The following is a 23674-nucleotide window of genomic DNA, read 5'->3' as shown; positions in this document are numbered from 1 at the left end:
GTTCATGATTAAAATCCACACAAGGCACTACAAGTCAGTAGTGCATTGAAGTTTATGAAACAATCCACTTCCTTCCTAAAAAATTCTTTTGAGTAATGAAAACATCGTTAAAAGAAATTAATTGTATTTTCAAGAGGATGTTTCCCTTTTAATATTCCAAAGATACTGTTGAGCATTTATATGGGACACTTTCCACCTGGTGTGGTAATTGATTGGATGAAATACACATTAGCATTTAAATACTGAAAATCAATCCACTTTTCAGTTCTGGGTCCTGATATAAGTATTTGTACATGATATTATCTACCCTGAAATGTTTGCAAGTCTTTTTCTTAAAACTGTTAAAATGTAATTTCCCAATTTCTCCTACTCTGCTACCAAAACCTCGCTAAACTGTAAACCGATGTGATGTGCAAACGAACATCAGTATAAAAAAAAGATTTAAATTAAAAAAAAAAAAATTTAAATTGTTTTGCTCCTTCTGATAATCTGAGTTTTTGTGTAAAATAATGTGTTTGCCATGTTAGTCCACTTTTATTTGTTACTAATCATTCTAATTCATACTAATAGATCAAAATGATCTGGAACGCCTAAATAAACAAACAAACAAATAAAAAAATAAAAATAAATAGCTTTAGATGCTGGTAGGCAGACTACAAGCAGCAGGTGTTGTCTTGAGTGCAGTCCAGTCAATGCACATCCTTATCTTGATTTACACATAGTTTGCATAATTCTAGGTTATTTTCATTTTTTATATACCGCTAATTTCCAAAATAAATTCATAAGATATTGCTTGAAAAGTTTATCTTTCCTTTGGAAGTTATGCAACAATTATACATTTGGTGTCTTTCTGGGAAGGAAAGCTCGTTATGATGGGATTCACAAAAATATTTTGAAATAAAGTTCATATGCTTTTGGACAGTACCTTCGTTCAATACAACCTCAAAATATTCTACAATTGTAACATGCATACATCCATCCCGGCCCTGAAGTACAAAATCTAGCTAACAATTTTAGTGGTTTCTTACATGACAGCTCCCAAGGGACCATTTCTATGCAGTAATAATAAAAAATAAATGGTCCTAAATGATATATAGCCCTCACATCTCGAAATCCTGCTCTCGGTCCCTTCCTTACCCTGACGGGACTGGACGCTCGGCGCAGCCACTTCCAGACTCCCCAGGAACTAAACCCAGCACCAGAATCGAAATCCCCGCAAAAAGACGATGGAAGCAGCACTAACTCCAAAACGGGACAACCGGCTGTGTTAGCCACCTGTAGACAAAGTAGATGGGCTCCGGATCAGACCCGCCGAAGCCGGGGAGGCAGGCAAGCAAGCAAGCAAAACTTCCAGCTCCGCCTCGGCAGATAGAAAGCCAGGCAAGGGCCTAACATCATCAGAACGCGACATAGAAGCGAAATCACAGTCCTGGCACCCTGCCGCCAAACAGACCCTTGCTTATGACCCGAGTTGGGCGCTCCCGCTCTCGTCGCGTTGAGATGACGCACTGAAGCCGTCCCACCTCCTGTTTCTGTGCGGTGCCAGTTGGCCAGCCGCTGGCGGTTGGTTTTTGTCCAGTGACGGGAGCCGCGAAGAGTGAGGCTGCGACGACCGGAGGCATCTTCTGTCCTTTTTGCTCTCTCATTCCGGTACGGAGCCCGTCCCAGAGAAGCGGGTGAGAAAGGGGAATGGGGTAGATAGCGGGGCCCGTGAAGAAGGGACGCTGGTGACCTTATTTTTAGACAGCAGGACGGCAGGGAGCCTGATCTGGCGACCGCCTCCTGTTTCTTAGCCCCCGTCCTGCCCTTACCGCTAGTTCTGTGGAAGAAGGTCCCCTCCCTATTCTGCTCCACTCCCAGTCCGTTCAGGTTTAGTTCATTTGGCTTCACACCCATCAAATTCTTAATTATGTATGTATTAATTTCTATTTACACTCAAGGATGTTCTTTCTGTGATTATGTATTCAGGAAGAAAACATCTATGAAAATATTAATTTTGTTTGTGTTTGCTCTTAATAAAGGAGCTGACGCCAAAAAAAGTATTCTGTAGGCACAGAATGGAGAAAAAAAATCCTTACTGACTAAAAACCCTCTTAATTCAATCATCCAAGGGTAAAAACTGCCTGCCTTCCTGTCTGGGATTAGTGTAGAATTGACTGTCTGGTCTCCCAGGACGAATGCAAGCAGGGAGAGGCTAGAGGAAATATGCTTCCATTACAGTATTAGCAATACGTAGGAAATAGTAATGACCCGAAAGAAACCTATGGGTTGTGCCCCCCCCCCCCCCCCCATCTAACCTATATTATCATCTTCACTGTGTTTCTTGCTTTTAAGTGGAGGTTGAGAAGATAAAAATAGTAACAATTTTAAGTTATGGATTACATACAAAGGATTCTTAGTTGAAACAAAAGTGAAAGGGAGATAGAGATCAACTAAGGACTGTAACTGTCATTATGAAAGAAAACAAATTGGTAAACTGGAATAAACCTTGCAGCCCTTATTTGCCCTCATAGTTTATTTCTGATTAAATTCTGACATAACTATATTCAGGTAGAGCTTCCTTTAGTTATTTTATATTTTGGAGAATGGTTAAATGTTATTAGTATAGCATGTATGAAAGGGCTGGCTTTATGTATGTTTCACTGATAAAGTCTTGGTTTATCTTTACCTAATATGAGAAAATGACCAAAGCCAGTCTGCCCAGCAAGTTTCTTATGGTAGTAATGTTGCTCCGAGCAGGTTATCCTCTTGTTTCTGTTAAGGGTAGGAACTGCTGCTCCATGCAAATTACCCCCAAACCTTATGTTAAGGGTAGCAATATTCACACATTCATGTTCTTTTTGGCAAATAAGTCTTAGGAATTATGAAAGCCGCTCATTAATTATTTCTGTTTCCATACTTTTTGAAGGAAAGAAAGTCAGTACTTATCCAGTTATCTGGCTGTGGTTAGCCATTGCCACTTAGCCGAATAAGTACGGACTTATCTGGTTAAGTAGAGACAGCTATCCAGCCAGATAAATACTGACTTATTCAGCTATGTGGCAGTGACTGACCACAGCTGGATAAGTCCATACTTAGCCAAACATTCATTTATTTATTTATTTATTTATTTATTTATTTATTTATTTGGGCATTTTATATACCATCATTCTAAAAGAAGATCACAACGGTTTATAGAATTGACATTCATATTCATGGTCAATGATCATGTGCTTTGTGTTAGTGTTTACCTTTCTAATTCAATATCACAGCATATATATATTTTAGTTCATAGTTAAACATATTCAAAGTACCATAGAGGTTCTTAACTAGTTTAGTTCCAATTCATTCATTCTAGGTTTCCATCTCAATAACAACAGATACTAATCCTACTAGTTATATTTTTCAGTCATTTATTATATAATGTAAATTCGAACAGCACTATCAGGAACTTAGCCAGCTAAGTGGAGTAGGAAAGATTTCTTTTTTCAGATTTTTTTTGTGCCTGCACAGTAGCACTGTAAATTGAACCCCATCTCTGACCCAGGTTAGGCCATCGCATCTCTCTGCATCAGGGAGTACTACTTAATACCCTAATTTGCAAGGGATTTCCATGCAAGGGCATTAAGCAGTGCTCAAATTTTAGAACACACATTCCACAGTCATCTTTGGTTTCCTAGCCAGAAATGCTGATGATTTTCAAAGCAAGCATGAGGTTGATTGGCAGAAAACTGAATGAATTGGCACTGGTTTTTCTTTACTTATTTTTTTGATGTACATGCTTGTTAATGTGCTCAGAATGTGTTCCCCTAGACCAGAGCTTTCCAAACTTTTCATGTTGGTGACACACTTTTTAGACAAACATAATTTCACGACACGGTAATTCAGTCTACTAGTAAACCAGAGGTTAAAGGTTAAACGAACGAAACATATTTCGACAATTTATGTATGTTTCCTTAAATATATACATAAATAAAATGTTTCACGACACAACCTATCTCATGAAAACCTTAAATTTATATTAAAAATATATATTCCAAGATTCATGTTATTGTTATAATTTATGAGAAACAATAATAAAACAAATTGTCTGTCCCCCACTCACTCATCTCTCTCCTCCCCCCAGCACATGTCTGACCCCCACACACTCATATCTCTCCTCCTCAAGCACATGTCTGTCCCCCCAGCATGTTTGCCCCCCACTCACTCATCTCTCTCCCCCCAGCACATGTCTGGCCCCCACACTCATGTACCTCGTCTTTTTGATTGTTGCCAGTTAAGTGCTTCACTCCCTTCCATGATCACCAGACACTGCTGCTTGCAGTCAGTACTCCTCATGGCCAGGCCTCATCGGCAGCAGCAGCCAATGCAAGGATGGCTGGGCTCGTTCCACCCACCAAGCCCCCCAAAAAAACGCGATTGACAGCAAAAATCACCCAATAATAAGCAACCCATAAACTGAAAAAAAAAAGTGAATCTCTAGAAAAAAAAAAGCCCAAACTCGCATCAGAGTTGACCGGGCTTGCGCGACACACCTGCACACTGCAGGCGACACACTAACGTATCCCGACACACAGTTTGGAAAGCTCTGCCCTAGACCTTTCATAAACAGTAAATTCATCTAAGGCCTAATTTACTCCCATTCTGTTCTTGTGGGAAAAAAAGCTTAGTAAATCAGAATCTTAATGTTTCTTAAGGATAATTTAGATGTGTTCATCTATTTTATTGTTTGTTTACATAGAAGAGATTTAGATCAGATGCTCTGAAATATAACAAGTTAAATGTAACTGTATTTCCACTATAGTTTCACAATATTCTCCGATTATTTTTATTACTAAATCTTTATAAATAGTAATATTAATGCAGATTGGTCAAAATATTACTGTGCTGAATTGCTGTCTCATTAATGTTATGTTTTCATTTCAAGTTATTTTCGGTGTATACGTATTTCTCAGAAATATACCCTGTCTGTTTGCCCCCTGCTGATGGATGTCCCAAAGCACCAACTGCTTCATAGGCTGAACAGAGGCTCACAGGGTACCTGGTGGGAAGGAATGGATTACATAAGAACATAAGAAAATGCCATACTGGGTCAGACCAAGGGTCCATCAAGCCCAGCATCCTGTTTCCAACAGTGGCCAATCCAGGCCATAAGAACCTGGCAAGTACCCAAAAACTAAGTCTATTCCATGTAACCATTGCTAATGGAAGTGGCTATTCTCTAAGGTTCTTTGGGCACTGGGCAGTATCCCAGTCAGCTCCCTAACATCCTTTCCCTGTACGTACCCGGATCAGTCCAGACTGCTGGGTTCCCCCCCCCCCTAGCAGATAGAGACAGAGATGTCTCTATTGATGTGATAAGACTTTCGTCCTGAACGTGGGTATAGTAAAAATAAGTAAATAAATAAATAAAATGTTTTAAAAACAAAGCTCCGCCTTATATAGGAGAGTGCCAACTACAGTCCGCCAGTATTTCTCTGTCTCTAGCAGATGGTGGAGGTGCAAAACCTACAGTCTGGTCAGAGTCTTTATTTTGGGCTTGATTAATTTTAGATTTTTTTTTCTATATACTTTCCTGAATTTCAGGGTTTGTCTCTTTAAATTTTTGTAAAATTTTTAAAAACTTTCTTTAAAAAAAAAAAAAGGTTTCCTACGGTCCGCCTCCCAGAGGGTTGTTAGGCTCTGAGAGGGTCGTCCCCTGCTGGTCAGAGGCAGCTGCCGACAGGGGTTGAGGACCCTAAATATTTGAGGCAGCGTGGTTGCGATACCGGGGAGCCCGGCTCACTCCACCCTAAGGATCAGCAACCTGGACCACGGTAGGCTGCGTTTTCGCTTTAAAAGTTTATTTTGAGGTAAATTTTCTGTACTTTAGTTTTGGATCGGGCAGGCTCTCCCTCCCTTCCTCTCATCACGGGGGGGTTGCCGCGTTTTCGGTCTCGGGGGGGGGGGGGAGTTTTGAACTTTTTTCAGCTTTTTTTATCTTCTCTCTGCCTTCCTCGATGCCGCGGACGGCAGCAGTCTGTCTCCCCTGGCCCGGAGGACAGTCCTGAGGGGACTTCTGACACCTCTTCTGAGTTTTCCTTCATTGCTTTTTTACACAAAGTCTTTAAGACAAGGAAGGCAGGCAAGCTGATTCCGGGGGGAAAATTAGATTCCCATAAGACACGGGCGGCTAAGCGCGCCAAGGTGGATAAGGGGACGGAGCCTATTAAAGCTAAGCGCTCCCTCCGCACTGGGGATCCGCAGGGGAATACAGACTCCTCTGATCTGGATTCAGATCTTGGGGATCCAGATTGTCAACCCCAGGTTCCGCAGGGTGCGGATGACCCGGAGCCAGATCCACCACTGGCGGAGAGGGGTTCTCAGGCGGCTGAGGGCGATGATCCTAAAGTGGTTCGCCTTTTTCGTAAAGACGAATTGGCATCTCTTATTCCAGCTATCGTCTCTGAGCTGGGCATTGACAGCCCTCCCGAGGAAACCAAACTCGGGAAGATGGACCCTGTCTTGTTGGGCCTGAGAGGTCCTGCTACTGCCTTTCCCTTTCATTTTTCTGCATCGGACTTGTTGTTCCGGGAATGGGATACCCCGGATCTTGGATTAAAGGTCAGTAAAGCCATGGATAAGCTGTATCCTCTGCCAGAGGACGCCTTGGAGCTACTGCAGGTCCCAAAAGTGGACTCTGCAGTATCTGCTGTCACAAAGAAAACCACGATTCCTGTCACAGGAACGACTGCGCTCAAGGATCTACAGGATAGGAAGTTAGAGGTGCAACTCAAACGGATTTTCGAGGTCTCAGCCATGGGAGTCCGGGCAGCTATTTGTAGTAATTTTGCTATGCGAGCCAGGCTTCTCTGAGTGCAGCAGTTACAGGCCAATGTAGATTTCTCGGCCGAGGAAGCGGCTCAGGTGAACCGTTTGGAATCCTCAGTGGCTTATTGTGCTGATGCCTTTCATGACCTCCTCCAGACGTCCGCCAGGTCCATGGTGTCAGCGGTCGCGGCTCGCCGGCTCTTGTGGTTGCGCAACTGGTCTGCGGATGTGTCTTCTAAGGCTCAACTGGGGTCCTTGCCCTTTAAGGGTAAGTTAAATTTTGGTAAGATCCTGGACAACATGATTCAGTCGCTGGGAGAGAATAAGGTGCATCGCTGGGAGAGAATAAGGTGCATCGCTTGCTCACGCGGTTCCTTCTCTTCTCAAGCCAGATTTAGGGGGAATCGGAGATATCGACCTCCTAAGTCGCCCACTTTGTCCTTTCGTTCGACTCCGGCAAAGCAGCAAACCTATACCCAGTCCTTTCGGGGTCGAAGATTTGGCAGACCTGGGGCGGTTCTCCCTTCCTCAGGAGCAAAATCCTCCCAATGAAGGAGCGCTGGTCCACTCCTCGATCCCGGCAGTAGGGGGCAGACTGGCCCTATTCTTCAAGGAGTGGACCAAGGTGACCACAGATCAGTGGGTCCTGTCCGTGATAAAACAAGGCTACGCTTTAGATTTTGCTCGGCGCCCCCCGAGATCGGGTATGCCAAAAAAAGAACAGCGGTTCGGGACATATTGCAGCGGCTGCTACAATTAAGGGCCATAGTTCACATTCCTCCAGAGGAGCAAGGAAGGGGTCGGTACTCAATATGCGTCATAGTACCGAAGAAGGAATGATCGTTCCATCCCATCCTAGACCTCAAGGAGGTGAACAAGTATCTAAAGATCCCAGGATTCCGCATGGAAACTCTCCGGTCGGTCATTTCCTCGGTGAGGCAGGGGAATTCCTAGCTTCGCTAGATCTCACGGAGGCTTACTTCCACATAGGGATCCTTCAGGACCACCAACTGTTTCTGTGGTTCTGCATCCTGGGACAGCATTTTCAGTTTCGAGCTCTACCCTTCGGCCTGGCGACTGCGCCACAGACTTTCACCAAAGTGTTGGTGGTGGTGGCAGCTCATCTCCAGAGGGAAGGTCTCCTAATGCATCCCTACTTGGATGACTGGCTGATTCGAGCGAAGTCGAAGGCCTTAGCCACGGATGCGATTCACAGAATTCTGCAGTCTCTACGGTCACTGGGCTGGGTGGTCAATCTATCCAAGAGCAAGCTCGTTCCCTCTCAGTCCTTGGAGTATTTGGGAGTGTTCTTCAACACCCAGCGGGGCCGTGTTTTTCTCACCATGGACCGCATCATCAAGTTACAAGCTCAAGTGCAAAGTCTGTTATTCCAAACTTCTCCCAGGGTTCGAGAATATCTACAGGTTCTTGGGTCCATGGCATCGACCTTAGAGCTGGTGCCATGGGCATTTGCTCATATGCGGCCCTTGCAGTATGCGTTACTGTCCCGTTGGAACCCAGTATCCGAACAGTTTTTTCTTCCATTGCCACTTATGCAAGTGGCGAGAAACAGCCTAGCGTGGTGGCTGGAGACGAGCACTCTATCCAGGGGAGTTCCCCTGGAGATTCCCGAATGGACAGTGGTCACCACGGACGCCAGTCTCTCTCTGGCTGGGGAGCGGTGTGCCAGAAGAAGTCGGTACAGGGCTTATAGTCTCTCAAGGAGTTTCTGTGGTCGATCAATCGGTTGGAGACCCAGGCAGTACGGTTAGCGTTACAAGCTTTTGCTCTTCTCCTACAGGGGAGGGCAGTTCGGGTGTTGTCGGACAATGCGACCACGGTGGCTTATATCAACCGTCAGGGAGGGACCAGGAGTCATCCTGTGGCGGAGGAAGCGACTCGGTTGTTCAGCTGGGCAGAATATCGCTTGATCAGCATCGCGGCATCTCATATTGCCGGTGTGGACAACGTCCAAGCGGATTTCCTCAGTCGACACCATCTTGATCCCGGAGAATGGGAATTGTCAGAGGCCGCGTTTCAGCGCATATGCCTTGCGTGGGGAATGCCCAGCATGGATCTCATGGCGACCTTTTCGGAACGCCAAAGCCCCACGGTTCTACTCGCGCCGCCAAGAGCCATGAGCGGAAGGAATAGATGCTCTGGCTCTACCCTGGCCCATAGACGTTCTTCTGTACGTATTTCCACCCTGGCCGTTAATCAGCAGAGTGCTCCGACGGATAGAGCGTCACGCAGCGCCGGTGATTTTTTGTTGCACCAGAAATGCCGAGACGTCCTTGGTTCGCAGACCTTCTCAATCTCGCGAAGGAGGGTTGCATTCGGTTTCCAGGAATCCCGGATTTGCTTCACCAAGGACTCGTTTGCTTGGAAGAAGCCGATCACTTCCGTCTTGCGGCATGGCTTTTGAGCGGCGCCGTCTAAGTGACAAGGGTTATACTCCTGCGGTGGTGGCTACTCTTCTCCGTTCGCGCAAAACTTCCACTAATCTTGCGTACATTCGGGTTTGGAAGGTTTTTGAGGCCTGGTGTCTTGATCATGACGTTTCATCGACCCGGGCTTCCGTATCCGATATTTTGTGTTTTCTGCAAAAGGGGCTGTCCATGGGCTTATCATGTAGCTCGTTACGTGTGCAGGTAGCAGCCTTTGGTTGTTTGCGCGGGTCAGTGCAGGGTGGAACTTTGGCAACACAACCTTACGAGGATTCCTTCAAGCAGCTAAACATTTACGTCCTCCGCTTCGCCAGCCTTGTCCTTCTTAGAGTCTGAATGTGGTTCTTACAGCCCTGTGTCAGGCACCTTTTGAGCCTTTAAGGAGGGCAACTCTGAAGGATCTTACATTGAAAGTGATTTTTCTAGTCGCTATCACTTCAGCTCGGCGAGTGTCAGAACTCCAGGCTCTTTCTTGCCAGGAGCTTTTCTTGAAGATCTCCGATTAGGGTGTTGCCATCCGCACGGTTCCTTCCTTTCTGCCGAAGGTGGTATCTTCCTTTCATTTCAATCAATCAGTGGAGCTTCCAGCCTTTGGAGATCTGGACCGGTCGGATCCTCTGTCCCACGATTTGCGGAAGCTGGATGTTCGTAGATCACTTCTACGCTACTTGGAGATCACCAATGAGTTTCGCATGTCTGACCATCTCTTTGTGCTCTGGAATGGTTCCCGACGGGGTCACAAGGAGTCAGGAACAGCGAGGAACAGGAACACGGGAGTGAGATGAAACTCTCAGGAGGGAACGAGTACTCGACCAGCGAGGAGACCTGTTACAAAGGCAAAGCTAGGGAGCGGAGCCCGGGCTTAAGTACTGGTGCTCTGCTGACGTCATCATTCGGGGCTGCGGCTAGGTTCCCGCCGCGGGCCCTACTTAAACACTGGAGATGCGCATGAGCGCCTAGGGAGGGGCGAGGCGCCGTGTAGCAGGGTCTGCGGGCCACGCAGAGAGGCCCGACATGAAGCAATGGAGGTAGTGGCTGGACTGGAAACACCAGGTACTGTAGCTGAGCCAGAGGCATCAGGGGAGGCCTGAGGACAGAGCTGGCGCCCACCGCCGCCAGAGACGAGGAACCAGGAGCTGGAGTTATTGCAGAGAAGTGAGAGGGCCGCGCCACGGGCCTGCCGTGGACGGCACACGTAACATTTAAAGTTAGTTTTCCGGGGATTACTAGTAAGTATTTAGTGATAATACACTCCTTGTCTGAGCTCAGTGTTTTCCTGAGAGGCTTCTAGGAAAAGTGTTTTCATGAGAGGCTTCTAGGAAAAGTAAAAAGTCATGGGATAGGTGGCGATGTCCTTTCATGGATTACAAACTGGCTAAAAGAAAGGAAACAGAGAAGGATTAAATGGACAATTTCCTCAGTGGAAGGGAGTGGGCAGTGGAGTGCCTCAGGGCACTGGGACCCTTACTTTTCAATATATTTATAAATGATCTGGAAAGAAATACGACGAGTGAGGTAATCAAATTTGCAGATGATACAAAATTGTTCAGAGTAGTTAAATCACAAGCAGATTGTGATAAATTGCAGGAAGACCTTGTGAGACTGGAAAATTGGGCATCTAAATGGCAGATGAAATTTAATGTGGACAAGTGCAGGTGATGCATATAGGGAAAAAGAACCCATGCAATGTTAGGTTCCATATTAGGTGCTACTACCCAAGAAAGAGATCTAGGCGTCATAGTGGATAACACATTGAAATCGTCTAGACCGGGTAGACGTGAATCGGTTTTTTACTCTTTCGGATAATAGAAAGACTAGGGGGCATTCCATGAAGTTAGCATGTGGCACATTTAAAACTAATTGGAGAAAGTTCTTTTTCACTCAACGCACAATTAAACTCTGGAATTTGTTGCCAGAGGATGTGGTTAGTGCAGTTAGTATAGCTGTGTTTAAAAAAGGATTGGATAAGTTCTTGGACGAGAAGTCCATTACCTGCTATTAATTAAGTTGACTTATATAATAACCACTGCTATTATTAGCAACGGCAACATAGACTAGACTTAGTTTTTGGGTACTTGCCAGGTTCTTATGACCTGGATTGGCCACTGTTGGAAACAGGATGCTGGGCTTGATGGATTTGGTCTGACCCAGTATGGCATATTCTTATGTTCTTATGTTAACTGAGTACTTGATTGGTTGTCTATTAATAGTTATGTTCATGTACTGTTTAGTTGCCTACAGTTGGTTTTTGCAGAGAATACAGGTTGGCTAATGTCAGTGCAGGGGTATATATATACTGTGATGTCAACTTTGCACCATCTTCATCTCCTGGTAGAGGTGCTTAACCCACTTGTGTGGATTAACTACTCCTGTGGGAATTCTGCGCTACTGTGGAATGCAGAATTTGTGCAGAATTCTTCCTTCGTGCAGAATTCCTCCCTCACCTTGCAGATTTCTTCATTCGTCGCAGTTCCCACAGATTTCATTACTGCCGCGCAGATTTCTATGCCGCCACGCAGGTTTCCTCCCTCACTGCCCTCGCGATTTCCTCCCGTGTCGGAAAAGGATAAAAAAAACCCCAGAAGCATGCCACGCATGGACAGCAGCCAATCCGGGACAGTGACGTCAGGTGGCGCACGGAGAGTGGAGGCATTGCAGCATGGCACCGGCGGCTGGAGGAGAAGAGGGAGAGAGAGAGAGGGGAGGGGGAAGGGGGAAAGAGAAGAGGGGGAAAAAGAGAGGAGGAGAAGAGGGAGGAGAAGTCAGGTGGCGCTCAGAGAGTGGGGGCATCACAGCACAGCACTGGCGGCTCGAGGTAAGCAAGCAAACAAGGAGGAGAAGAGGGAGAGAGAGAAGGGAGAGGAACAGAGGGGAAGGGGAGGGGGGACAGAGAAAGAGAGAAAGAAGGGGGGAGGGGGAAAGAGAGGGGCTTAAGAAGAGGCCTTGGCCCTGAGAGTGTATGTTTGAGCCCTTGTGTTTGTTGTGAGCCAGTGGGTAGGAGTCTATCTGGGAGACTGTATGGGGGGGGAGTGTGTGTGTGTGAGAGAGAGTTGTATGTGGGGAGACAAACATGTGTGTGACAGATGGCATGTGAGAGAAAGCAAATATCTCATATCATGTAAGAGAGACAGTGAACAGGGATACTCAGGTGGAGAGGTTAGCAACAACTGCAGCAGTCCCTGCCAGCTTGGTTCATCTGCCAGCAGCAGCAATTGACTCTGCTGGCAGATGAGCCAAGTTGCCAGGGACACTGATTGCACTGAAATGCAAAATAATTTGCAAAGAATATTGTGTTATTTTGAAAAATAAATGTGCAGAATTTAGAAAATGTGTGCACAGAATTTTCAATTTTTTGTTGCAGAATTTTTAATTTTTTGGCATAGAATTCCCCCAGGAGTGATTAACCTGTACTCACTAAAGAAAAGGAAATTATCAGATAAGTAGTAATTTCTCCTTTTTTATTTTTTAACTATTTACATTTACTGTAATTAAAACAAAAAGGAACAGAGGAGGGAAAATCTAGGGAGTAACAAATGTACAAATTTAAAAAAAGAATCCTAGGGAGTTTGGGGAATGCTCAGCACTATGGAAATCTGTTGTCCAGAATTCTCTCTGCTGCACCCAGCATTTTTATAGACTGTAGAATGGCATCCAAAGTCCCAAGCACCTTCCTATTGGTAGGCATGCAAAGCTTTCTGCTCCTCTACCATACGCCTCAGGAAAGCATGGAATTCCCTCCTATGCCCCTGATGATGAGCCTCTTGGTTGCTGAGGTGGGGAGGGTAGCAGAGGAAACAAAGGGTTATGCCTACCGACCTCAACCAGCAAAGGCTGGCTGGTCTGAGTCTCCACAAAACGGGAAGGGGGGCTCTATGGGGACGGGAAGAGGTTCAGCCATATGAGGCCCAGGGTTCGCCTCTTGTTGATGACCGGGCTGAATCACCATGGAGCGATCACTGCCGCTTCCTTCCTAGATGGTGGACTGGGTAGGGAAGGAGCATCCTGCTCCTCCCCCCCCTCCCCCCCACCAGCGGCGGCTGCTGCATCTGTTTCTGCAGGGGCTGGGGTTGGACATCGCCATCATCTTTTCCTTCATAGTCATCCTCCTCCTTGGATGATGAAAGAGAGGTGTCTCCTGTAAAGACCAAGTAAATGTGTGTAAGTATGATGTCAAACTAGAGACACACAAGGATTTCTATTTTGAGGGTGACAGTGCACGAGCCCCATCCTGCCAAGCACGCAGCCATTCCAGCCATCTCCTCAGTCCAGGCCCACTTTCTTCAGGTCCTCAATCTATGGGCAAAAAGGAAGGATAGTTACTATATGTATTTCCTCAAAGTATAAGTTGTAAGACATTGGACTCCTGACCCAAACCCTAAGGCAAGCCCTCTCCATTTCACTTCATCTTCTACCTACTTGCCCCTTACATTGTTAACCCTGCTTTCCCCCTCCCTTCTCCTTCCCCCGCCCTGTGGAAATGAGTGGTGATTCCCACAGATCTGGGGACAAACTAGACTGACTCTAGCCTTCTTAAAACAGTACTCTTTTTATTATAATTTCAAACATGCACATCCATAGACTGTCTTCTCCTCAGACAGTGCACACTCTTTACTGACAGTGTGTTGCTTCGCCTCAGTTCACTGTTTGGACAGTGTGGTATATAGGAGCTGCCTTCCTCCTGGAGACCTGACCTGGTCTGGTTATCCCCACCTGGATCCCAGCTCTTATTTCCCAGTCTCTGGTTACAACCTCTGAGCCCCACCTGCCCTGCAGGATCCTGCTCATATAGCATACGCTCCTTAGCGGAGGTGTCTAGCTAGGTTCTGCACAGACAAAATAGGGAAATACTAGCGGCACTGCCTCACATACCCTTTCCCCTCAGCTTGGACCTGTCGGGCCAAGCATCCCTATTCCTTCCTGGATCCCATACAGGAGAGTCCAAGATCTCCCAGTCCCCTTCCTCTGGCTTCCCACCAGCTACGCTTGGGAACAGGGACCTCCTCACTTGCTCACCACCATCTCTTAGTGTTACACTCGACACAGTCACGACCACATCCAGTGTGCCATTTGTGCAGTGCACACCCCCAGTTCTTTAATTAAGTCCTTTACTAGCTCCAGATTTGAATTCTACCCCAATGGAGCTATATGGACCGACTAGGGGAACCACCAGTGCTGGTTCCTCTATAACCAATTGTGCCCGCTTCTGGTATCTCTGATGTAGAGCCCCCTCCTTGGCTTCTCTGTATCTTCAGTAGCTGGAGTCTCCACAGCGCCATCCTCTGGGCTCTCCGTGGACTCTTCCTCCAGGTTCTTCGCAGCGCCTCCCTCTTGGCTCTTTGCAGTTTCCTTTTCTGCACACTCTGGCCATTCGCCCATGCCGGTTGCTGACTCCTCTGCAGCCTCACTTGCTGGGATCTCAGCAGTGCCACCCTCTTGGCTTGCCAAGGCATCTCTCGCTTTCCTTTCTATGCCCTCTTCCTCTGGGCTTCTCATAGGAGTTGTTTTGAGATTCCCGGTAGTGTTTGGGCACCTTACAGGGTCTTCATCCGGACTGCCTGTAGTGCCAACTTCCACTTCTCAACACTGCCTCCTCCTGGGCAGTCTGTGTTACTCTCCTTGGGGGCTTTCTGTGACCCCTCTCCGAGGGTTCTTCATGACCACCTTCTCTGCACTTTTCACAGAAGCTATTTTTGGATTCCATATAGTATTTGTACACCCTATAGAGTCTTTACCAGGACCACCTGTAGCGCTGATCTCCAGCCTTGCCTTTGGCACGTTCGTAGTTTTTGTCAGCTCACTCTCTAGTATAGCATTCTCTCTGGCAACTTCCTTCTGGTCCTCCTCCCACTGGGTCATCTCTGCTGAAATTTCTCATAGTTGAGCAACCAGCTGCTGCCATTCTGTAGTACCCCCTCCTGGTTGCCACTTCCCGACAAGGCCATGAAGTTACATTCCACATAGAAGTTGATGATGGCCCAGTGTGCTTCCTGGTTCCATTTTTGCTCAGCCCAGGCCCGCTGACTGCTTGCCAGACTTTCTTGTAACCTTTTATCTACCTCCTTGAGATTCTGGATCAGGGCTTGCCAGCTTCCTTCAGTCAAGCTCTTAGACTGCTGCATTCTGAAGCTGCACACCTTCTCTGCAGAGTGACAAGCACACAGCCCTGCTGCATCGGACGTCCTTTACTTTTCTTTTTAGGGCAAAAAAAAAAAAAGCCTGCTTGACCAGCAATAACTTGATCACTGTTAAATCCTTGTCTCTCCCAGCAGGGCTTTTCCCTTTAGCCGGTTCAACCCTAAATTTCATGGCAGAACTTTAAGACCTTGGGGGTTTGTTTTTTCCTCAGTTAAGCTTCTGCCACATCCTTTCACAAACCACCGTGCACTCCTGCACTCCCTGTGCTCTGAACTTAGTTTTAGAGCCGCAGGCCCCCTGGGCTCTGTATAGCGTTTAGAAACAGGTCTTCTTCACATCTCTCTGCACTCCACACAGACACTTTCTTGGAGGCTGGGTTTTATTTTCTATGCACTGCTTAGAAAAAAATATCCCATGCATGTCACCATATGTGGGAACAAGCGGTGATTCCTACAGGCCTGGAGACAAATTAGACTCACTCCAGCCTTCTTAAAACAGTGCTCTTTATTATAACCTCACACATGCACACCCATAAACTGTCTTCTCTTCAGAAAGTGTACACTCTTTACTTATAGTGTGTTGCTTCATCTCAGCTCAGGGTTTGGACAGTGTTGTATACAGGAGCTGCCTTCCTCCCAGAGACCTGACCTAGTCTGGTTATCCCCATCTGGATCCCAGCAGGAAATGCCGCGGGGCCTACGGCGGAGTTCAACCTACTGGCGGCTGAGGAAGGAAGCACAAGCCGCCGGCAGAGCCCAACCCGCTGGTGGCTGAAGAAGAGAGGCGGCTGAATGAGAGGCCCGTGTTTTTGTGTGTGCGCAGGCGCACAACTTCCGCTTCCCCCCCCCGCAAGCAAGAAGGCCATTGAGCCGTAGTGGAGCTCATCCCTCCAAGGCCCGATGACATTAGAAGGCCCAGTATGTATATGTGTGAGCTTGTATGTGTGTGTGAGTGAGAGCCTGTGTCTATGTGTGTGTGAGTGAGAGCCTGTGTCTATGTGTGTGTGAGCGAGAGCCTGTGTGTGTGTTTGTGTCAGCAAATATATGTGTGTGTTTGTGTGAGCCTATGTGCCTGTGAATGTGTCTGTGAGAGCCTGTGTGTTTGTATGTGTGTTTGTGAATGTTTGTGTGCTTATGAGAGCCTAGGCTCTCACAGGCACATACATTCATAATGTATCTTGTGAGGGAGAAGGAGCCTATGAATGTGTTATTCTGCGTGTGTGAGAGGGAAGATAAAATTTGTACAGCCCTACCTCCCCCAATCCATGATGATCTCAGGGAGACTGGATATCAAAAGTTCCCAGGTATGGAGAGCAGGAGATTTTTAAATCCTTATCAAATTACATCCAATAATTAAAACTAATGTTCCTACTCTTTTGAAATATTTAATATTAAATTTTTTTGGGGGGGGGGAATAGAACATTTTTTAATTATTGGATATTTTATTCATCAGATGTTTTGAAATTTTATTGGTGTTTGGGAAAATTTGGATTCTCTTATTCATTAACTGGTTTGAAATATTTATTCATTTTATGAATATGGTTTTACTATTATGATGTTTTATATTTCTTGATTTTATTATTTAATGTTTTGTGAAGATTGGTAATGCTCCTGTTTTTCCACTGTTGCTCTGCATGTAGAGGATGGTTTTTTATGGGTTCCAGTTCAGTTCTGAGCACGTTTCTGTTTACACTTTCTGATCTCTTCATTCTGTATTTGTGTTCTGCATATGTGACAGAGGTGTGGGGGTGGGGCATGTCAGTTTTTAAAAATATAGATTGCAGGAGGGAGCTGGGCTTTATTTGATGGTCTGGGACACAGACTGAATGAATCGAGGGGGGGTGGGCAGCACAGGGCAGCAAAATACTAGCACCAGCCCTACCCCTAACATCTTGCTCATTTCTCCCCCCTCCACCTCCTACCAACCATTCCTTCCCAGTGTTTGTAACCATCTCCCCTCCCTTCTTTTCGATCCTCCCTCCAAACTCTCCCCTTGGCTCTCCTAGCCATCATATTCTAGTATAGCATGGAAGTCTCCTGGCCATGGATGTGATTCAGGGAATGAGAAGCCTGGGCAGTGGAGAACGAGCATGGAAATGAGAGAGAGACTGGTGTGTGTCTGTGTGTCTGTGTGTCTGTAACAGAGAGATAATGATTATGGGAATGAGAAGCCTGTGCATGTGAAGAGAGTGAGCATGGGAGTGAGAAACCTGGGTGTGTGTGAGACACAGCAAGGGAGGGAGAAGCCTGTATATGTAAGACAGAACATGGAAGTGGGAAGCCTCTGTGTGTGTGTGTGTACATGAGAGAGATCAGGTGACTGATGTGTGTGTGAGAGAGAGAAATAAAGTGGTTATGGGAATGAGAAGCCTGTGCATGTGAAGAGTGAGCATGGGAGTGAGAAACCTGGGTGTGTGTGAGACACAGCATGGGAGGGAGAAGCCTGTATATCTGAAAGAGAACATGGGAGTGGGAAGCCTGTGTGTGTGGTACATGAGAGAGATCAGGTGACTGGTGTGTGTGTGTGAGTGAGAGAGAGAGAGAGAGAAAGAAAGTGATTATGGGAATGAGAAGCCTGAGCATGGGAGTGAGAAGCCTGTATAATCTGAAAGAGAACATGGGAGTGGGAAGCCTGGGTGTATGTGTGTGTGTGAGAGAGAAAGTGATTATGGGAATGAGAAACCTGTGCATGTGAAGGGTGAGCATGGGAGTGAGAAACCTGGGTGTGTGTGAGACACAGCATGGGAGTGAGAAGCCTGTATATCTGAAAGAGAACATGGGAGTGGGAAGCCTGTGTGTGTATGCATGAGAGAGATCAGGTGACTGGTGTGTGTGTGTGTGAGAGAGAGAGAGAGAAAGAAAGTATTATGGGAATGAGAAGCCTGTGCATGTGAAGAGTGAGCATGGGAGTGAGAAGCCTGTATATCTGAAAGAGAACATGGGAGTGGGAAGCCTGTGTGTGTGTATGCATGAGAGAGATCAGGTGACTGGTGTGTGTTTGTGTGTGTGTGAGAGAGAAAGAAAGTGATTATGGGAATGAGAAGCCTGTGCATGTAGAGAGAACAAGCATGGGAATGAGAGACTGGTGAGACAGAGAAAGTGATTATGAGAGTGAAAGCCCATATATGTAAGTAGATCACGGGAGTGGGAAGCTTGTGTGTGTGTATGGCATGAGAGAAACTGTTCAGGAATGTGACTGGTGTGTGTGTGTCAAAGACTGTTTGGGAGATGATTGGTGTGCGAGAGACAGAAACTGGTCATGGTGGCACGACTGGTATGGTGTGTGTGTGAGAGACATGGGCACTAAGGAAGAGGACCATGAGTATAGAGCTTAGCCTCTACTGCTGCTTCCGCTGTGTGCTACGGCCTGCATGGAAGAGGAGTAGGAGAGCTGCTGGAGGGGGTAAGTAAAGGTGGCTTTTTAAGTTTATTTTTCTTGATTGACTGCCATTTTAATTATTTAATATTATGTGATGTGTCTTCTTTTTTTGAAATATTTTATTGGTGTTTGGAGAATTTTTAATAGTTTTTATGAGTTTTTAATTGTTGGATGTTATTCTGTTCATAGCTGTTTTGAAACATTTATTCTGCTTATTAGTATAGTTTTACAATTATTTCTGTGTGGGGATCTATAGCTGCTTGCTAGTTCTGTTTTCCTAGTAAGAGGTGTATTGGTTTTTAGGGCCTGATTTAATATTTGTAGTGTTGCCTTTTCATAGATAGGGTTGTTCCTGTTTGAGTGCATTCCATAATACAGGTGTAACTGTGTGCGGATTAGTTTGTGCATTACTACAGATCCTGGGAGTGTCTGTTACCGAGATGAGATATTTTACTAGCATATAAGTGTTTTATCAGTCTTATTTGTTGTGTTTTCTCAAGAGGACATGAATTAGTGATAAACTGCTGTCTTTTCATAAGTAGGGCTATTGAGCCTGGAAGTAGAAGGAGTTTGAGTTGCTGTTACTGAGATGACACCAGAACCAGAATATCTTTTTTGTAGGGTGAGTTGTATGGCGAATGTCATACTTCTGCTTTACATCCATTATTGTGAGTCAGGGGGGTTCCCGTGGATGCAAACTGTACTTTTACATCTAGCCCCGTGACGATCATGGGTCAGTGTGTCATGCATGTGAGAACCATCTGTCAGGTGTGTCCTGACAGAAAAAAGGTTGAGAACCACTGGCCCAGACAACCGTGGTACGAGTATCTCTTTTGGCTATCTGTGGACACACAAATTCCCCTGGGCAACAGTTCGAATCTGCTCACCCAGGAAGGGGGCGCCTTGCTTCACTCCCTTCACTCATCCCTGCATCTCACTGCGTGGAGATTGAAAGGATGGTACTCCAGCACCTGAACCTTTCTTCTCAGCTTCAGGATATCCTGGTTTCCTCTAGGAAACCCTCCACCAGACAGAATTTTCAAAGGAAGTATGTCCGCTACTCTACCTGGTGCTCAGAACACAGTACAGACCTATTCACCTGCTCTTCTGAGCAACTGCTCTTCTGGAAAGGGCTAGCCACGGCGTCGGTCAGAGTCCATCTCAGTGTCCTAGCAGCCTGCCATTCCCTTCACAACAAGGCCTCAATCTCCTGCCACCTGCTAATCTCTAAAATCATGAAAGGGGTTCTACGCCTGAGGCCTCCGGCATGGAAACCTCAAGTTCCATGGGACTTAAACGTAGTCCTAGAGCAATTAATGCTATCATCCTTTGAGTCTCTGGACACTTGTCACCCAAGATTCCTCTCCTGGAAGGTACTATTCCTAGTTGCCCTCACCTCAGCAAGACGCATCAGTGAGTTGCAAGCACTGGTGCACTACTTGCCTTACCTGGAATTCTACCATGATAAGGTAATATTGTGTCCACATCCAGCATTCCTTCCTAAGGTGGTTTCAGTTTTCCACCTCAACCAGTCCATTGCCCTTCTGACCTTTTATCCAAAGCCACACAGCAACAAGGGCGAACGTAAACTCCATACATTGGATTGTAAGCGGGCACTCGCTTACTATAAACATTAGATTCGCTCTACACACAGAGCCTCCCAGCTTTTTGTCTCATTTAATCCGAATGCCTCGGGACTTCCAGTTTCTAAGAGAACCCTTTCATCCTGGATCTCAAACTGCATACAGTTCTGCTATCAGAAACATTCAGAAGCCTTAGCAACCTCCCCTAAGGTTCACCAAGTCCGTGCTAGGGCAGCTTCCATTGCACACCTTCATGAGGGTACCCGTTCTGGACATTTGCAAGGCTGCCACCTGGTCTTTGCTGCACACGTTCAGAGCCCATTACTGCCTGGACAAGCAGACCACAGCAGATGTGGACATGGGCAGAACTATCCTCAAATCAGGCACTTGACCACTGGAAAGCCAACAAATAAGAACTGTCCGCCTACATTCTGTACTGTTTTGAGTGCCCTATCTGACCTTGCTGTCAGGACATACTCAGAGACTTTGTGCTCAACAAATCAGCTGGGGACTCCCAAACAGCATGGCTAATTCATGCTGCTTATCTATGGGAAAAGAGCAAGTTTGCTTACAGGAAACTGTATTTTCTGTAGATAGTAGAATGAATTAGCCGTGCTGACCCTCCCGCCTCCCCGGACAGTTATTGTTCCACTTCGACTTGTTCGGAAATGGACTGAAGGAGACCAGGGCTGCACGGGAAGATCCATGCAGGCGCACTACACTAAAAGACTAGGTGTTCTAGGAGAGTTCCACTACCTAGCTGCCCGGAGGATGTCCCAGACTGCATGGCTAATTCATTCTGCTATCTAGGGAAAACACCGGTTACGGTACGCAAACTTGCTCTTCTATGCATGAATCCTGAATATAGGTCTCTTCAATCAGTTAAGAGCACAAAGTTTGTGCTCCTAGGTCAAATTATTCGAGATTTACATGTAGAAAACATTTTTTTGTGTGCATAAATATATTTTATGTACCGAAAACATGATTTGTACACATGAATATTTTTCTGTTAAGCCATTTCTTTTTGTACATTTTCCGTATAATGTGCATTTTTTAACTTCTGATGCATTTTATCGCAAGTTTAAAATAAAAATTAGCTTGCGCTTTAAGAAACTGTGCACTTAATTTCAGTTTATTACATTGGATCTTTTGTTTTTTGTTAGAGAAATTGGTGTATCAAATAACAAGTGACTGATCCAGGTCTGACCATGTGACAGACTTGGTGGCATCTCCAACAGCTGCCTGGGGAAGCTGCCAAAGAACCAGATGCAGCTGGAAAAACATCCTGATTGATAATATCTCTGATTACTTAGAGGGCATGTAGTGAAATTCTTTTTGTAGTGCCTCCCTACCTTGCTCTTACTTCTTTTGTTGTTCTTGTTGTTTTGTGCAGTAATTGCCTTGTTCCTTTCCTATCTTGCTCTCCTCAGGTAATTATCAAGTGTGGTTTTCATTGTTTCCCAGTTTTGGCTTTTAGAGTTATGCTGTTGTATATACCGTGTTTTGTGGGCCATAAGACGCCTCTGACCATAAGACGCACCTAGGATTTAGAGGAGGAAAATAAGAAAAAAAAATTTCTGTCCCCATGACGGGCTCTGTACGGAGCTCCCCCTGGAGCGAATGTAGCGTCTCTCCCTCTCGCGCACCGTCCTCCTCCTCCTCCCAATTCAGCCCAATCATATGGTGCAGGTCAAACATCCGAGGTTGTCTTCACTCACACAGTCCGCTGGCTCATGCCACTGGACTTGTTTGCTGCGACCAGGAAAAAGCAGAGCCCAAAGCGCCCTCCCAATACACTAAATATAACGGACCTCACAAAACCTCCAGCTGCAGCAAGCAACTCAAGACTCTACACCTGACGAAGCCAAGATGAGAGCCACTGCTGCAACAACACCGATCGCTGCGTGCACTCAGCCACACGCACGCACCCACAGACAGACACCACCGCCATAACACAAAGGGCCAGAGCATGTCCAAGAGCAGCTTCAGCAGCTCCGCGCCAGGACCCAGCCACAAGCATTCAAACAAAAACAGCAAGGAAGAAAACGAAATACTTGCAGAGCCGGCAGGAGGTGCGCCCTCGACTAATAGCACAGAGAAGAAGCGGGGTAAGGGAAAGCCTGTACGGAGCTGTAAATAAGAAGCGGCTGGGTTTGCACGGTGATTGCGAAGCGCCCGCCCTGCTGCATGCGGAACCTGTGCTCAAATCAGCTTTCTCACCTCCTCTCAGGCTGGCGCCGCACAAGCGCGTCTAATTATTTTCAATCTGCCCGAGTCTATTGAAACCAACCAATCAGAGCCCGCGACCGCTCCCTTGGTGTGCGGGTGGCTGCCATGGCAACTGAAGTCGAAGTTCTGTGGGAGGCTGGGGGCCGCGGGGAGGCGTCACCATGGACATGGCGCGGAGAACGCGCTCTCGGCCCGGGCCCTAAGTTGAGTGGGAAGGGGCAGTGAGTAAGACGGCTCCCGAGTGGACAGGTTAGATCGGCAGGCTTAGCCTCGTCACGCCCCCACCCCTACACACACACATGCTGCTTCTGGAGATACAGTGTGAAATAACCTCCCTCCATCTCGCTCCTCGGAACAGCGGACCGGCAGGGAGCTGTTTGAACTGGAGGGGCCTCCATAGCACAAGCGGTTCAAACAGCTGATGTTTGACCTGCGCCATACTGATTGGGCTGAGTTGGGAGGAGGAGGAGGGAGGGGGACGGTGCGCGAGAGGGAGAGACGCTACATTCGCTCCATAAGACGCACAAACATTTTTACCCCACTTTTGGGGGAATAAAAGTGCGTCTTTATGGAGCGAAAAATACGATACTACAGCAGTAATGATAAAACGTGACCTTAGGTACCATAAAGTGCCAAACATTTGGAATTATCAGATTTGTTGATACCAACTTCAAAGTGCAGGGACCTAAGCTAAATATCAGCCCATATCTCTCTCTTCCAGCTGTTGCAGTCCCTAGCTCAGGCTCTTATGATTTGGAAAAGAGGAGGTTTTTTCTTTGAATGAATTAATAGTAAAAAGAGGTGAAGGAAAGGAAACAGTACAATGTGACTCAAACACACTGAAATAGCTAAAAACACTACCTCAGACTTTCCCCATCCAGTTCTCTACATACACTGTCTGCCAGCAAGTGCTAATTAAATATGATTTAGCTTAAAAAACAAATTCAGTTTTTGGGCATGTATTACCATGTAGGGTCTATAAATAAAAGTGACTGATATTCAGTCTTTTTATAATTTAAATGCTTATAAATAAACATATATAAATCCCTGGGTGTAAGGATTATATGTCAATAAAAGGCTGCACTTAAAGCAAAAAGACTTAAATCCCTATGT

The 23674-nt window shown here is 46.2% G+C and overlaps 2 protein-coding genes across 4 annotated transcripts in view; one reads left to right on the top strand and one right to left on the bottom strand.

The window, feature by feature from the left end:
- The window catches only part of STRADB (STE20 related adaptor beta), a 67042-nt gene extending 65646 nt beyond the window's left edge, over positions 1-1396 (bottom strand). The window contains exon 1 of the mRNA XM_029607916.1: positions 1105-1396. The gene's annotated coding sequence lies outside the window, so the exon portion shown is untranslated. The remainder of the gene's footprint in view (positions 1-1104) is intronic.
- Positions 1397-1480: 84 nt separating this feature from the next.
- The window catches only part of TRAK2 (trafficking kinesin protein 2), a 248713-nt gene continuing 226519 nt past the window's right edge, over positions 1481-23674 (top strand). For 2 of the 3 annotated variants that reach the window (XM_029606261.1, XM_029606259.1), the window contains exon 1: positions 1481-1676. The gene's annotated coding sequence lies outside the window, so the exon portion shown is untranslated. The remainder of the gene's footprint in view (positions 1677-23674) is intronic. The other variant, XM_029606260.1, reaches the window with a different exon arrangement.

Source organism: Rhinatrema bivittatum, chromosome 6 (assembly GCF_901001135.1).
Source record: "Rhinatrema bivittatum chromosome 6, aRhiBiv1.1, whole genome shotgun sequence".
Taxonomy (NCBI): Eukaryota; Metazoa; Chordata; class Amphibia; order Gymnophiona; family Rhinatrematidae; genus Rhinatrema; species Rhinatrema bivittatum.
This window is presented reverse-complemented; position numbering and strand designations above follow the sequence as displayed.